Source organism: Nicotiana tabacum, chromosome 16 (genome assembly GCF_000715075.1).
Source record: "Nicotiana tabacum cultivar K326 chromosome 16, ASM71507v2, whole genome shotgun sequence".
NCBI lineage: Eukaryota > Viridiplantae > Streptophyta > Magnoliopsida > Solanales > Solanaceae > Nicotiana > Nicotiana tabacum.
Genome location: NC_134095.1, coordinates 24,069,094 through 24,085,949, shown reverse-complemented (window position 1 = coordinate 24,085,949; position 16,856 = coordinate 24,069,094).

Sequence of the window (16,856 nt, the reverse complement as noted above, 5' to 3'; positions counted from 1 at the left end):
GTTCTTTTCTATTTATTCAATTTCCTAAATAATAAAGCTAAAAATGCTAAGATTAAATTATAAAAACCCAAAATTATCTAAAAATACTAATTAGCTCCTAATAACAATTAACACACAATTAAATAGCAATTAACGATAAAATCACACAATTTGGACGTTAAATGCTAAAAATGCAAAAATACATATTTTTTATGATTTTTTCATTTTGTAAAATAAAACATAATTACTCATAACTGTAGAATTAAATATTAAATGCAAATGCGACATATTTTTATATTTTTTATTAATATAACAAATAAACATGCACAAAAAAAATACAAATAATTATCCAAAAATGCCACAAAAATTCAAAAATTGCACACAAAGGAAAATTATTTTATTTTGAATTTTTTGGGAGTAATTCTCATATAGGGCAAAAATCACGTGCTTACAGCTGCCCCTCTTTGTCCGAAAATACGAAGAGTTTTCATGCAAAGATAAAGTGAGCGATTTTTGCCCATCCGAGTGCTCCGTGTGAAGCATTTTTTTTGAAAAAGATTTGACCGAACCTTTGCTTCAAAGGTTTCCTACATATCCTGGGCTAAACAGGAATCAGGTCAATGTAGTTCGGGAAGTTTTGGTAGCTGGGACTACCATGGAACTGTAATGTTGATGTTACTGCTGTTGCATGCTGTTACTACTGCTTTACTGACCTCCTTATTACACCAAAGGAAAATTAAAACTAAGCTAGCTATGTCTATCAACTACTAGTTACAAGATTCCTATCTATAATTCTTTCGCAAATTGATCTTGAGTCTTAGCTGATTCTGCTTGTAGACTTCGATCTGAATATTGATGCTCGCAAGTTGTAGGCGCTTGTTTATTTCTGCAGCATTGAGTGAAGCGGGATTGGCGGAGCTCGTGACTTCAATCAGATCTTGAGCGATCCGCACTTTGTTTGCTCCAGTATTTGGGCTCATCTTCTTTTGTTCTTTTCCTCCTTTCTTTTATTCTGGATTGAGACTCACTCCGTAGGTCATCTCGATCCCTGTGCTTCAAGGTCAAACCTGCTCAGACAACAAAACAAACAAACGAACGAAATTTTTCTGCCCCAGTTTCACTAGGAAAATTTCGTGAGTTAATTGCCATAAAAATCTACAAAATTGATGAGGGGATTGGAAACCTCAAGTCTAAAAGATGCAACTCAGGGATTGGAGCCCTAATGTTTGCAAAAGGCAAAACGCTCAACTCAGGGATTGGAGCCCTAATATTGGCCAAAGGAAATTGCTCAACTCAGGGATTGAATCCCTAATGTCGGCTAAAAGAAAATTGCTCAACTCAGGGATTGGAGCCCTAATGTCGGCAAAAGGAAAATTGCTCAACTCAGGGATTAGAGCCCTAATGTCGGCTAAAAGAAAATATGCTCAACTCAGGGATTGGAGCCCTAATGTCGGCTAAAGAAAAATTGCTCAACTCAGGGATTGGAGCCCTAATGTCGGCTAAACAAAAATCGCTCAACTCAGGGATTGGAGCCCTAATGTCGGCTAAAAGAAAATCGCTCAACTCAGGGATTGGAGCCCTAATGTCGGCTAAAAGAAAATCGCTCAACTTAGGGATTGGAGCCCTAATGTCGGCTAAAGGAAAATTCGCTCAACTCAGGGATTGGAGCCCTAATGTCGGCTAAATGAGAATCGTTCAACTGAGGGATTGGAGCCCTAATGTCGCTAAAGGAAAATTGCTCAACTCAGGGATTGGAGCCCTAATGTCGGCTAAAAGAAAAATTACCCAACTCAGGGATTGGAGCCCTAATGTCGGCTAAAAGAAAAATTGCCCAACTCAGGGATTGGAGCCTTAATGTCGGCAAAAGGCGACTAGGGAATGGAGGCCCTATGTCTAAAATCTCAACTCAGGGATTGGAGCCCTAATATTGGTAAAGGCGACTAGGGAATGGAGGCCCTATGTCTAAAATCTCAACTTAGGGATTGGAGCCCTAATATTCGTAAAGGCGACTAGGGAATAGAGGCCCTTTTGTCTAAAATCTCAACTTAGGGATTGGAGCCCTAATATTGGTAAAGGCGACTAGGGAATGGAGGCCCTATATCTCAAATCTCAACTTAGGGATTGGAGCCCTAATGTTGGCAAAGGCGACTAGGGAATGGAGGCCCTATGTCTAAAATCTCAACTTAGGGATTGGAGCCCTAATATTGATAAAGACGACTAGGGAATGGAGGCCCTATGTCTAAAATCTCAACTTAGGGATTGGAGCCCTAATGTTGGCTAAAAATAGGTTGATATTGGGGATTCTAAACTAACCCTTTTTTTTGGAATTTTCTTCTTATTTCTCTTTTCGTTTTTTTTATTATTATTATTTTAATTATTTTTTTGTTCAGTAAAAATGCAGGAAAGAATTTGGAGGAAACTTCCTTTTTGGGTTGACTCCTTGCTGCAAAGCTGTTTCTTGCACTTGTGCATTTCTTTTCCCTTTGGTTGCACCTGCTTCTTGCACAGTTGCTTCAGATTGCACCTATTTCAATTTTCCAAACAAAGAACAATTGTGAGTTTGAAAGCGGTGGTTGGTTCGGTGGCCTTGATCATTCCAATTGCTTGGTCCAGGCCTCATTTCCGTTGAGAAACTTTGTCATTGATTGGCTTCAAAGGTGACCCCCTTTCAAACTGATAAGACTCGTATTTCAGGATTTCATGATGATTCGCCCGTGTAAGGCTTTGGTTCTTCCATCTCATTCTGCTTGGGGATTTTTACTGGGGCAGATCTCATTGGGGATATTTTTTAATGCTTTTACTTTGGAGGTAATCAACATCATGATCAGTCGGGATTGGACTGACGCACCACTGAGGCTGGGTATTTTCTTTACTTCTTGCTTGACGGAGCTCTGTGAAACCGGTCCTGCCACCTTTTCTTTCTAGCACGTTTTGGAATTTAGGGTTAAGCCGAAAGGGATTCAAAGAAAGGTAAACAAAGAGCGAAAAAATGAATTTAAAAGAGAAGCGTCCCTTTCAGGGGAAAAGAAAGACTTATCTGAGGCGCATGCTGGCTTTAAATTGACATGACATGCTTTTCGGACTGGATGCCCGACCCTCACGAATTTGCATTTTCTCATTAATCAAACGGATCTATGCTTCCAAACTAGGGAACATTGCCAGAACTTTCTGAGGTGAAATCATCTTTTCGGCCGACAGCGCCCTTTGCGGGTTTTCGCTAGTCGACCTCTCTCATTTCTCTCCTCACTGTCGCCCGATAGTGCTTTTTGTGAGTTTTCACTAAACGGACTCTCTCATTCTTGGTTTCTCTACTCCCATCGCCTCATGGTGCCCGAAGGTTTTCACCGACAAGACTCTCTCATTTTATTTCTCTCAATTTTAGAATGCAACGGCTTCCAACCATGATATTTCTTGGTTTCCCCGGCCTTTGGCAATTGATCTGAAGGACTTGTACTTGGTTTTTGGTAAAAATAATTGTGGATAAAATTACAACTTCGGAACCATTTGGTGTGCCCGTGGTTGAACCATTATAACATCTGCCCCAGTTTCAACTTTAGGGAAAATTGGATTTTTGTTTTGGTGTGACTGAACCCCAGAGAGAGGCTGCCTACGTATTCTTTCGGAATCAAGTCAGACGTAGTTCAGGCAAATCATTTGTTTTTTTTTCTGGAGCATCAGGGAATTTTTGATCCTCAAACCTAACTGCAGTGGCTAATCGCGTGGGACTTAACCTTTCCAACTTTATTTTGCCTTTGTAGGCCTTTCTTTTTCTGTCTTCTTTTTTCCAACTTCAATTTTAGAGCATTTGGGGGTACCTTGGTTTCTTCAACTTCGCTGAGGCGATTAGCCATGTGAAACTCAACCCTTTCAACTTCAATTGCCTTTATAGGCGCTTTAATTTGATTTTCTCCTTCCAAGAGTTTTGATTCCTGAGCATCGGCCGCCATGGCCAGTCGAGGTCGACTTGATGCACCTGCTGAGGCTGGGTGCCTTTTGCACATTAGCGTATATCAAACGAAAGCCCTGTAAATCAGTCTTGCCATCCTTTCTTTGTCTTGGTTTTGGAACATTGTTAGACCAAAAAGGGATTCAAAGAGAAACAAATAATTGAATGGAGAATGAGTTTAAAACTAGAAGTGTCCCTTTCGGGGAAAGGAGAGAAAGACTTATCTGGAGTACATGCGGACTTCAATGAACATGACATGCCTTTTGGACTGGATGTCTGATCTGTGTAAACCGTCCGACTCTCAAAAATTCATCATAACTTTGCCTTGAATACCGAGGAACCTTGCCAGGACTCTGTTGATGTCGATGGCTGTGAGGATCTTATTTTCGATCATGGGCACCCTTTGTAGGTTTTCATGAGCTGGCATTTTTCATTTCATTTCTTACCATCGCCTTATAGTGCCCGTGTGGGTTTTCACTAACAAGACTCTCTCATTTTCATTTTTTTTACTTATCGTTTCCTTACGATGCCCGTGTGGGTTTTCACCAATAAGACTCTCTCATTTTATTTCTCTTATTTTGCTTGCGAGGATCTAAGTAATTGCATTCTCTGATCCTTGAACATTCTTACCGATTGATCGGAAGGACTTGAACAGGATTTAGGGTAAAACGAGCTTGGATGGAATTACAACTTTAGAACCTTTCTGGCGAACTGTCGCCGAACCACTATAACTTTTGCCCCAGTTTCACTTTTGGGGGGGGGATCTTGGATTTTATTTTGGTGTGACTGAACCCCAAGGAGAGGTTGCCTACGTATCCTTTCGGAATCAAATCAAACGTAGTTCAGGCAAATCATTTTGTTTTTGATTTTCTTTTGTTTTTCTGATTTGCTTTGTTTTTCACTTTCTTCTTCCCTTCCGTTTCCTTTTTTTCATTTTCATTGTCTTTTCTTCCTTTTTTTTGTATATATATTTTCTTATTTTTCCAAAAAACAATTCTTCATTTTTCTTTTTCATTTCAATTTCCTTTTTTTTTAATTTATTTTTCAATAATACTCTCAGGTTCCAAAGAGGGTAATCAAAGAAGAGTAACCAGCTCAAATGGGTTTGCAAAGGGTTGATAGTGTTTGGGTAGCGAGAATGAAAGCCTTCGTCATCTCAACCGGAAAATATTAGAACTATATGTAGGATCCAACATAGTATCTTTTGACTGCATTTGTATTGACAGTTATTTCAAGGGCATTTCCTTCGATATGTCCCAAGTACAACGCACTCTTTTGGCAGTAGTCTTGTTGCAATGTATGTACCTTTCCAATCTTGACCCAATTTTCTTTCAACTTTTCCAACTCTATGTTTTATTTTCTTAAACGTATCTTCATTGCGATCTAATCCTTGATTCATTATTTCGAGGTCTGACGGCTTTCAGGATCCGGGCATGAAGTCCGTAAGCATGTCGTGTTATTGAAATCTGTATTTAAGAGAATTGAAAAGAGAATAAGAAAGAAAAATGACAAGATTAAGAGAAGAGACATTCCTAGACAGTGAAATATTAATTTCATTTTTTTTTATTTTGATTGAATTTTTTTTGAATTTTTTGAAGATAGAAGGGTTTATACAAGAAAGTAAGACAATAAAGTAAAACATCTGGATCACACCCTGAGATAATCTGGATGCAGAAAGGATAGCAGGACTGGCTACTGAGACTCCCGTCTGATGGGGAACTTTCATGTTTGGCAACCATTTTATGGCTTTTCTTCTATCTCGGCAATGGTTGTAATGGCCTTTAGTGCCGGATCAAATTCCTCATCTTCACAAATCATTCCGACTATTGGCTTGTTGTTGTGGGCGGATAACAGATTGTTCATCACATCAGGAGCTTCTTCATCCCGAAAAATGATTCTTTCAGCTTCAATCGAATCTTCAACTGCCCTTTTGAGGGTCCAACAGTCCTTTGTACTGTGTCCCACTGCTCCAGAGTTGTATTCACATATAGCATCAGCTCGGTGCGAGGGGGACTCGGGGTTCGGCCGGTTCGGGGCCACTAACTGCAATAGATTTAGCCTGATTAGCTTTTGAAACAAGCTTGAATATGATTCACCAATAGGGGTGAACTGATTCTTTCTGAAAGGCTCTCTTGGGCGAGGATTGTACTGGGGAAGATCTGGTTGGAGATTATATGGAGCTTGGTAAGGATGGGCATTTATGGGAGTTAGAGCTCGATTTTGTGTATAATGTTGTGATTGCGTGTAAGATTGCGCACTCATCACCTCATAGGGAGGCGGTGCCACTGCATCAGCATCATCTTGAAGGGATAATAATGTGGTGGGACAATATGAGGCACATATGATTGGCTGAATGACCTGCGGGCCCCCCTCGAGCTTGAAACCATCATGGCTCCCTCTTCGAACCCATTTTTGTTCATCAAACCCTCCAACAAACCATTCTGAGCAGCCTGTGATATGGCCTTAAAAGCAGCATGACTCAAGATTCGATCCGTTTTTAAACCGTTTTCAACCATTTCCCCAATTTTGATAGCCTCAGCGAACGGCCTACCCATAGCGGCCATCATGTTCTGGAAGTAGTCAGCCTCTTGGGCCTGCAAAAAAACCATGACCATTTCAACTTCGTCCATCGAAGGCTTTACCCTTGCAGCTTGCTCACGCCATTTGACAGCATATTCGCAAAAGCTTTCCGTGATATTCTTTTCCAAATTGGACAAAGTGTTTCTGTTGGGAGCGATGTCCACATTATACTAGAACTGGCGAACAAAATCTCGGGACATATCGTCCCACACGTGCCAATGAGTAGTTTCTTGATCTGTATACCACTCAGAAGCGATTCTGGTGAGGCTTTCCCCGAAATAGGCCATTAGCAGCTCATTTTTTCCCACCAAAACCCCTCAACTGGTTACAATATTGTTTTAGATGAGCGGCTGGGTCTCCGTGCCCATCGTACTTTTCAAATTTTGGCATCTTGAAGCCAACTGGCACGTGGACATGGGGAAACATACAGAGGTCAGAGTATGATACACTCTTTTGGCCACTCGGACCTTGCATGTTTTTCAGGCTTTGTTCTAGTCTCTTCATCTTTCGAGCCATTTCCTCTTGCTCGGGATTTTCAACAACCTTTTATTGTTCCGCCGAGAGGTCATATTGCGGAGGTTGAGTGAAAGAATATGGGGTCACATATGTCATTTCTGGTTGAAGCTGTGGACCCTGAAAGATGAACATTGGAGGTGGTGCCTTTGAAGCGGTGCCTGGGGGCAAACCACATAAGGCATTTCAGGATCATCGGAAGGCATTGGAGGGTGCCCGCATGGGATGAGCGAGTTGGGCACAAGAGCATTGGTAACCTCACCTGACCTGGGGATCAATACAGGGAACCCAGGGATTGCACTTGGTGGTTCTCTACCATTAGACCAGGCGTCCCACATTTCCAATATGCGGAGACGCAACATCTTGTTCTCTTCAGCAGTTGCTGATTCTAGCTATAGAATAGCCGATGCTGGGTTATCCTCAGGACCGATGATTGGTAGATTGTCTGCGGAGGCCATATGTGCCTTTGTGAAGGAGGGGAGACTAGACTACTAACAAAACCAACCACCAAAACCTGGCTAAATGCTTGCACATTCAACAACCTTGTTAGTTTTGAAACATTTAACATATAGAAAATCGCATGTTGGGATGCAATGCACCTAATAGTTAAACGCTTCTACCGTGTGTTTGAACGGTTGCATGTTTCATCCCAGCCTTAACTAGCCCTTTCACTCTGTACCTCTTTTCTTCATTTCTGCCTCTCTTTAATCACTCTTGTTTTTGCCGCTCTTTTATTTTTTTGCACTCTTTTTTTCTCTCTTTTTTTTACTCATTTATTTTTTGTCACTCTTTTTTTTTTCTTTTTTCTTTTCTCTTTTTCACTCAATTTTCTTTCTCTTTTTCTTTCAATTTATTTTTTCACTCAATTTATTTTATAGCTATGATCGAATCCGATGGGGATTGCCTACGTATCATGACCCCGCATGAATCAGATCTTGCGTAGTTCGGGAAGATCGAAAATGGAGTAAATAAACTAACTTTTTTTTTGGTTGGAATTTTGAAAGAAATGCTTTAAAAGAAAAAAGAAAATATTTTTGATTTTTTTTTTCTTTTGAAATTTGATTTTTGTTTTGTTTTTGAAAGAAAGACTTCCAAAAAAATTCATTTGCTTTTGATTTGAACTTTGGGAATTTTAAAAGTAAAAAAGAAAATATTTTTGTTTGAATTTTTATTTGTTTTCTCTTTTTCTAAAGAAGAAAGAAAAATATTTTGAATTTTGGATGTTGCCCCTTAATTTTCGAAAGAGAGACTTTTAAGAAAATATTTTGGATTTCTGAGTTTTTTTTTTATTTACAAAAGCACTTCTAAAGAATGGCGAAAATATTTTTGGACTTAATTTTTTTCAAAAACTTTTTATGGACATTTACAAAAGAAAGACATTTAAAGAGTATTTTTTTGGATTTTGTTTTTTGATTTTGATTTTTTTGAATTTTTGGGAAAAATACTTAAAAATGAAGGAAACACGTATTTTGGATTTTGATTTTTATTGATTTTCTTTTTATTTGTTTTTTCGTATGAAAAAACTTCAGAAAGAAGGACACTACTTTTTGTGAGTTTTTTTTTTAAAACTTCTTTTTTTTTATTTGAATTTTCTAAGGGAAAACATTTCTAAAGAAGGAACTAATGAATTTTTTTTTGGATTTTTTGAAAATTGGGGTTTAAAAAAAAGACTTTTCTAGAGAGGAAGTAAAGGAAAATATTTTTGGATTTTTTTTTTTTAAAAATTATGGGCCGGAATCGATGAGGTTTGCCTACGTATCTCACATCCGGTGAGAATCAGACCCGCGTAGTTCGCCAATAAAACAAACTATATTTTTTTTTAAAAAAAAAAACAAGACTCTTTTTCATTTTCATTTTTGGCATTTCATAAGAAAATAACAAACCACTTTCAAAGCACGACTCTTTTCATTTTCTTTTTGGGCATTTCATAAACTAATAAAAAAGAATTTATTTAAAAAAAAACAAGACTTTTTTCATATTCATTTTTCATGGCAAGACAAACTATTTTCCTTTTCTATTTTTTGAAAACAAGACATAATAACGACTATTTTTTTTTTCTTTTCATTTTCAACAAACAATAAAACAACCTATTCCCAAACTAAAATAAAGACTCTTTTCTTTTTCTTTTTCTGCGAACAATTTCCCAAAATAAAGATTCTTTTTCTATTTTCCTTTGCTTTTAGTAAAACAAACTATTATAAATAAAAATATTTTTTTTAAAAAAAATTCGGCAGAGTTTCGACACTATTTGGACATTGTTATTTTTCAAAGCAGAAGATTAACCCTATACACTTCTATTTTTCTTCCTCTTTTTTTTTTCAAATTTTCCCAATATTCAAAACCGGTCAGCATGCAAGTCCAAAGCAAACAAAATGCACAAGCAGTAAGTAGGATGCATCAGGATGGTCTTTTCTGTTTCAGGTTGCTATTTCTAGACGGACCCAACCCCTGTGTTGAGTCCCCTAAGTCAAAAATGCACATGATGCAGATAAGCGTTCCTACTAGGGATCCGGCATGAAGTTGAGTTATTCTAGGTTCAGAACCTGGGTGTTTGTTCTAGACCTGGCTTACCCGAGCGAACAGCTCGAGCCGGAGGGGGCAGCGTACCGGGGATACAGAAGCTCAACCAGGCTTTGCAACTTATCCGAACCTCGTTCCAAAAATGGGATTGACTCTAAACAGAAAAGAAGTCACACGAAGTGCACCCTTCTTCATGATTTAGAAGACTCAGAGAAGAGATGGGTTTCGGCACAGTTTATATACAGTTCACAAAATATCAAAGAGGTAAAAGCAGTTAGTTAGCACATTTAGGCTCAATCATGTAAAAATCAGATAAAACAAGCCAACTATAACAGTTATTCTAAGCTCGAATTCTTGAACCTTGAACCGAAGTTCTGGGTTTGATTCCCCAGCAGAGTCGCCAGAGCTGTCACACCTCCTTTTTCGCCCGTGCCGCAAGGGCGCAGTGAGAGTTTTTCCAATTTAAGTGACAATATTCGAAATGAGATTATTTATTTAATTCAGATTCGCCACTTGGAAAGGTTTGGCTTTTGGTGCCCCAAGTCACCGGTTTATCTTGAATCCCAAATCGAGGAAATTTTCGACTTTCCAAATGAAGTCTGCGAACTAGAAATTCTAAGTAAGGAATTCCGTTGACCCGAGGGAAGGTGTTAGGCACCCACGGATCCCGTGGTTTTAGCGCGGTCGCTTAAATTGTTATAATGGCTAAATATCTGATTTTAATACATGTTATAACTTGTGTGGTTTTATTAGGTTTAAACCGCTTTTTTTTATGGAATTGCAACGTCATGAAAATGCATCTCGAACTACGTCGCAATCACTGCACCCGTGGTTGTTAATATATTCCGATTTCGTTGAGATTTGGATTTGGGTCGCATAAATGCGCACCCGAATTGAAGAATGTAATTTAATTAAAAATCGCGCCTAAAAGTCTAACGCGTTATTATCTTTGAGGAAGGCCGTAAAAATTCGCTAAACGGACCATCCCAAATTCTAAGTATTTTATTATGACCAATTATTGAGGGCGCCGCAATTTGCATTTTTGTTTGGCAAGGCATGCCTCATTTTTGTTTTAAAAGGATCGACCTATAGTGACTATGTTTTCTATTTCGTTTGTCTCTATAATGAAAGAAAAAGAATTCTAACTTATTTACATGCTCACGAGTTATTATAGTTGAGTTTCGAAAGTGAGTTGTTTAAAGAGTTTACATGGGCAGCACATAGAATGTTCTAAATACAGACAGTAAAAGAAAGAAAAGACTACATTAAACTACAACTTCAAATATTTTCCATTTTTTTTTTGCATTCATGCTTCGAGTAGCTTACAAGATGTACCAGTGTATCAGTTTGTGTACCTGGTATTTGGAAAGCAAGGAAAGAAGATGAAGATCAGTGGAAGCAGCAGTAGTGTAAATACACAGCAACAAACAGGTTCAGCAACACAGCAAAACCAGTAACGACTAGTAGAATAATCCAGTAACAGATTGAAAATCAGCAGTACCAGAATGCAATCGCAGTCAAAGCAGAAGAGAGACGGATACAAGATGCAGTAGTTTACTGATTTTGAATAACACTCAAGGAAAGACAAACGGAAATTATTCAAGTAAAAGTTCAACTTGTTTTTCTCTTTTGCTCTCAAATTCTGATTTCTCAAAATTCAGTCAACTCTCTCAACTTTCTTTTTTCTTCTTCAAAGTCCTCCAAGTCTCTCCCCAAAAGTCTCTCTCTTAGTCCCTCCCTTTTGTGTCACAAAATGACTCTATTTATAACAAGACTCTTGTCTTGAACCACTCCCCGAAATATTCCCATCATTGCATGCTTTGTTCTCCACTACCTTAAACAAATGAATTATTCCCCACTATTTTGCGTCTTGTCCCCCACTATATTAAACTAAAGAATTATTCCCCACTATCTTGTGTCTTATCCCTTATTATATTAAATAAATATATCACCTCCCCACTAACTTATGTCTTGTTCCCCACTACGTATTATTTTAATATTATTTAATACTTAGTCGATAGAGCACTCATTAATTATTTTTAAGACTCCTTTAAAATCCCGAAAATGCCCTTGAAAATACTAAAATTACCATTCTACCCCTGAAAATACTGCAATTTACCATTGTACCCCCATCAGCTATATTCAATCCTCCTAAATCAATTAACCAAACTATAGCAGCTATAACTAATTCATAATCAAATTTCAACAACAAATAATCAACTTCTGCATAATAAACTTGTCAAATTAACAAACATTCATGAATTACTAACTGAGTCAGATTCATATCAACAAACTTAACAAGACAAACAAGTAGATTTAAATCACTAAACTCAACATCAGTTGAACACAAACTAAATCAAACAACTTTATAACAAAGATAAATGATTCGAACTAAAATAAACACTTGGGACCAACATATAAACATGCGACATTAAATCACTTGATGAAAAACTAACAAACTCCAAACAAAATGAGCACGAATCTGTCACCTTCATCAACATATCCAAGAAATCCAAACAGATCGGGGGTGCAACAAGAATACCATTTCTATGTAAAACATTTACAAATTAACACATTTGTCATGGAAGCGCAAGCAGCAGGAATTAAGAATAGAGAAACGGAACCTTTCATTGAATGACCAACCCGAGTCGACGTACAAGAGACTCGATCAAAACTTTACCGGACCAAAGCTTGAACCTCGACGGAACTGAGCAGACCTCGGATGGCTGGTGTTTGGGAGACGGACTGGGCGTGTGATGTTGTTGGGTTTGGCTGGAGGTGAACGACGAAGCTCAGGCGTGGTGGAGCTAGAGCTTGCGACTGGAGGAGCAGTGACTGGAGCTCGCGACTGTGGTCGTTCATGGCTTGGAGCTGGACGATATTGGTTTGGGTGTTCGAAGGAGAAGAACGTGAAGCAACAGCTGCTGCTCGACGGGGCTCCAGTGGTCGTGGGGCTGGTTGATTGGTTGTCGACTGGAAGAAGGATGACATGGCCGATATGGTTGGGATAGTGAGGTTGAGCTCGTCCGGTTGACGGATGTAGCGACGAACGGAGGGAGTCTATAACGACGATGAGGGTGGTCTGTTTGTTCAAGCTGGAGGTCGTGAGGACGATGAAGAAGATGGTCGTTTGGACGTGGATGGTTGAAACAGCCATTGGAGGGGTCTTTTTGAAGCTTGAAGAAAAAAAGAAAGGGGGGGGGGATGGTTTCTTTTAGGTTTAGGGTTTGTTTTGTGAAATGAAAGATAGGGAGATAGGGGTGTTGGGTCTTTGGGGTTATGGACTGGGTCGACCCGGTTTGAAATGGACCGGGTCGTAGGGGAAGGCTGGGTATTTTGTTTAAGATTTGAAGAAAAATCCTAATCCGATTTCTTCTATTTTTGTTCTTTTCTATTTATTCAATTTCCTAAATAATAAAGCTAAAAATGCTAAGATTAAATTATAAAACCCCAAAATTATCTAAAAATACTAATTAGCTCCTAATAACAATTAACACACAATTAAATAGCAATTAACGATAAAATCACATAATTTGGACGTTAAATGCTAAAAATGCAAAAATACATATTTTTTATGATTTTTTCATTTTGTAAAACAAAACTTAATTACTCCTAACTGTAGAATTAAATATTAAATGCAAATGTGACATATTTTTATATTTTTTATTAATATAACAAATAAACATGCACAAAAAAATATAAATAATTATCCAAAAATGCCACGAAAATTCAAAAATTGCACACAAAGGAAAATTATTTTATTTTGAATTTTTTGGGAGTAATTCTCATATAGGGCAAAAATCACGTGCTTACAGCTGCCCCTCTTTGTCCGAAAATACGAAGAGTTTTCATGCAAAGATAAAGTGAGCGATTTTTGCCCATCCGAGTGCTCCGTGTGAAGCATTTTTTTTTTGAAAAAGATTTGACCGAACCTTTGCTTCAAAGGTTTCCTACATATCCTGGGCTAAACAGGAATCAGGTCAATGTAGTTCGGGAAGTTTTGGTAGCTGGGACTACCATGGAACTGTAATGTTGATGTTACTGCTGTTGCATGCTGTTACTACTGCTTTACTGACCTCCTTATTACACCAAAGGAAAATTAAAACTAAGCTAGCTATGTCTATCAACTACTAGTTACAAGATTCCTATCTATAATTCTTTCGCAAATTGATCTTGAGTCTTAGCTGATTCTGCTTGTAGACTTCGATCTGAATATTGATGCTCGCAAGTTGTAGGCGCTTGTTTATTTCTGCAGCATTGAGTGAAGCGGGATTGGCGGAGCTCGTGACTTCAATCAGATCTTGAGCGATCCGCACTTTGTTTGCTCCAGTATTTGGGCTCATCTTCTTTTGTTCTTTTCCTCCTTTCTTTTATTCTGGATTGAGACTCACTCCGTAGGTCATCTCGATCCCTGTGCTTCAAGGTCAAACCTGCTCAGACAACAAAACAAACAAACGAACGAAATTTTTCTGCCCCAGTTTCACTAGGAAAATTTCGTGAGTTAATTGCCATAAAAATCTACAAAATTGATGAGGGGATTGGAAACCTCAAGTCTAAAAGATGCAACTCAGGGATTGGAGCCCTAATGTTTGCAAAAGGCAAAACGCTCAACTCAGGGATTGGAGCCCTAATATTGGCCAAAGGAAATTGCTCAACTCAGGGATTGAATCCCTAATGTCGGCTAAAAGAAAATTGCTCAACTCAGGGATTGGAGCCCTAATGTCGGCAAAAGGAAAATTGCTCAACTCAGGGATTAGAGCCCTAATGTCGGCTAAAAGAAAATATGCTCAACTCAGGGATTGGAGCCCTAATGTCGGCTAAAGAAAAATTGCTCAACTCAGGGATTGGAGCCCTAATGTCGGCTAAACAAAAATCGCTCAACTCAGGGATTGGAGCCCTAATGTCGGCTAAAAGAAAATCGCTCAACTCAGGGATTGGAGCCCTAATGTCGGCTAAAAGAAAATCGCTCAACTTAGGGATTGGAGCCCTAATGTCGGCTAAAGGAAAATTCGCTCAACTCAGGGATTGGAGCCCTAATGTCGGCTAAATGAGAATCGTTCAACTGAGGGATTGGAGCCCTAATGTCGCTAAAGGAAAATTGCTCAACTCAGGGATTGGAGCCCTAATGTCGGCTAAAAGAAAAATTACCCAACTCAGGGATTGGAGCCCTAATGTCGGCTAAAAGAAAAATTGCCCAACTCAGGGATTGGAGCCTTAATGTCGGCAAAAGGCGACTAGGGAATGGAGGCCCTATGTCTAAAATCTCAACTCAGGGATTGGAGCCCTAATATTGGTAAAGGCGACTAGGGAATGGAGGCCCTATGTCTAAAATCTCAACTTAGGGATTGGAGCCCTAATATTCGTAAAGGCGACTAGGGAATGGAGGCCCTTTGTCTAAAATCTCAACTTAGGGATTGGAGCCCTAATATGGGTGTACCATTACCAAGAAAGGCATATCTCGGGCGCAAACGTGCATTTGAAATTATTTATGGTGACTGGGATAGGTCATTTGCATCTCTGCCCAAGTACATGGACGCATTGCAACACTTTAACCCAGGGATTGTTGTTGAATGGAAGCTTGAGCGGAGTGCGGGAATAGCCGAATATATATATTCAGATACGTATTCCAGGCATTTAAACCAGCAATTGATGGTTTTGTGCATTGTCGGCCGGTAATATTCATAGATGGTACTCATGTCTATGGAAAGTATGATATTAAGTTGTTGATCGTCATTGTAGTAGATGCCAATGGACAAATATTTTTCCTAGCTTTTGTCATCTGTACAAATGAAAGCCAAAAGACGTGGACACTATTTTTGAACCACTTGAAGGAGCACGTTATCAAATAATGTTCAGGTATTTGTCTAATATCTGATTTGCATGGCGGTATATTAAGTTCTGTAGAGTATTTGCCTAAATGGCAGGAACCGTATGCATACCACCATTACTATATGAGGCACATGAAGGTCAATTTTCAGAAGAAATATCCCAACAAGTAGTTGCATGATTTAATGTGGATGGCTGCAACTAATCAACGGAAAGGCAAATTTAAGAGGCGCATGGAATCGACCAGGCAGGAAGATGAAAGAGCCTATCATTGGTTGATGCGACATGAGCTTGACAAGTGGACGTTGCATGCGGATGGTGGCAGACGATGGAGAACCCTGACTACAAATGTGTTAGAGTCTTTCAACGGTTATTGAAGTCTGTACGTGGATTGGCTGTCACTGCTATGGTGCGGATGTCATTCAAATAGATGGCAGAGAGGTTTTTTGAAAGACATAGAGGTGCATCAGAATTGATGGAGATGGTTGTTGAATTTATGCCAATAGCAATAAAAAGATTTGAGAAATACAGGAGGCGAGCACATTGGCATTCATTTTTGTAGTATGCAACGAGTGAAATATTTTTGAAATTCACACCACTATCCATCAAAAATTAGGGGATTAATATACACACCATAAATGAAGCCAGTAGGTTGTGTTCTTGTGAGAAATGGTCCATCTACCACATGTCGTGCTCACATGCCATCAAGTATTTTCAACATACAGGTTTAGGGCTAGCCAACTATGTTGATAAGCAATACAGTGTTACTGCATATTTAAACACATATAGTGTGCAGTTGCACCCAGTAGGTGCTGAGAATTATTGGCCGCTGGAACCATTTAAAATGGTGTGTAGCAAGAACTATTTGCATAAGCTATAAGTGCAAAAAAGAACGCGTATACGGAACCAAATGGATGTTGGTGATACCATTTATACGCGTAAATGTGGCATATTCTCGCAAATAGGACACGACCGTCGTAAATGTACTTTAGCTGGTTTGGGTGGCGGTGGTAATCCAGATCCTGGTGGAAGTTCATCTAATGTGCCCAACTATCAAGGATACACGTAGTGTTTTGTTTCCATAATGTATTTGTAATAAGTGTATGTACTTGTTTATCTTGCAAAATGTATGAAAGAAAATTATATTTTCATTTCTGTTATATCTTTTTGATATTTAACATTAATATTCAGTACAAGAATCTAACATAAACCCATTTAAAAAAAAACAATTGTCATTCGCCATTATCGTCACTGTCTAGAACTATTTCATTATCATTGTCTTCAACTTCTTCATCAACATCGTGTATGTAGTTGTAATGTTAAATGCTAAATGTTAGAGGCATTTTTTTAATGGATGTTGTAATATTTATTCAAAAGGTCTTTGAAATACATATGACTTGGTTCAATTTAAGAAGCTTTCTTATACCCGAAATAATCATTAGCACGCGAAGCATAGCGCAGTTACATACCACGTTATGTGTATTGTTTGTCG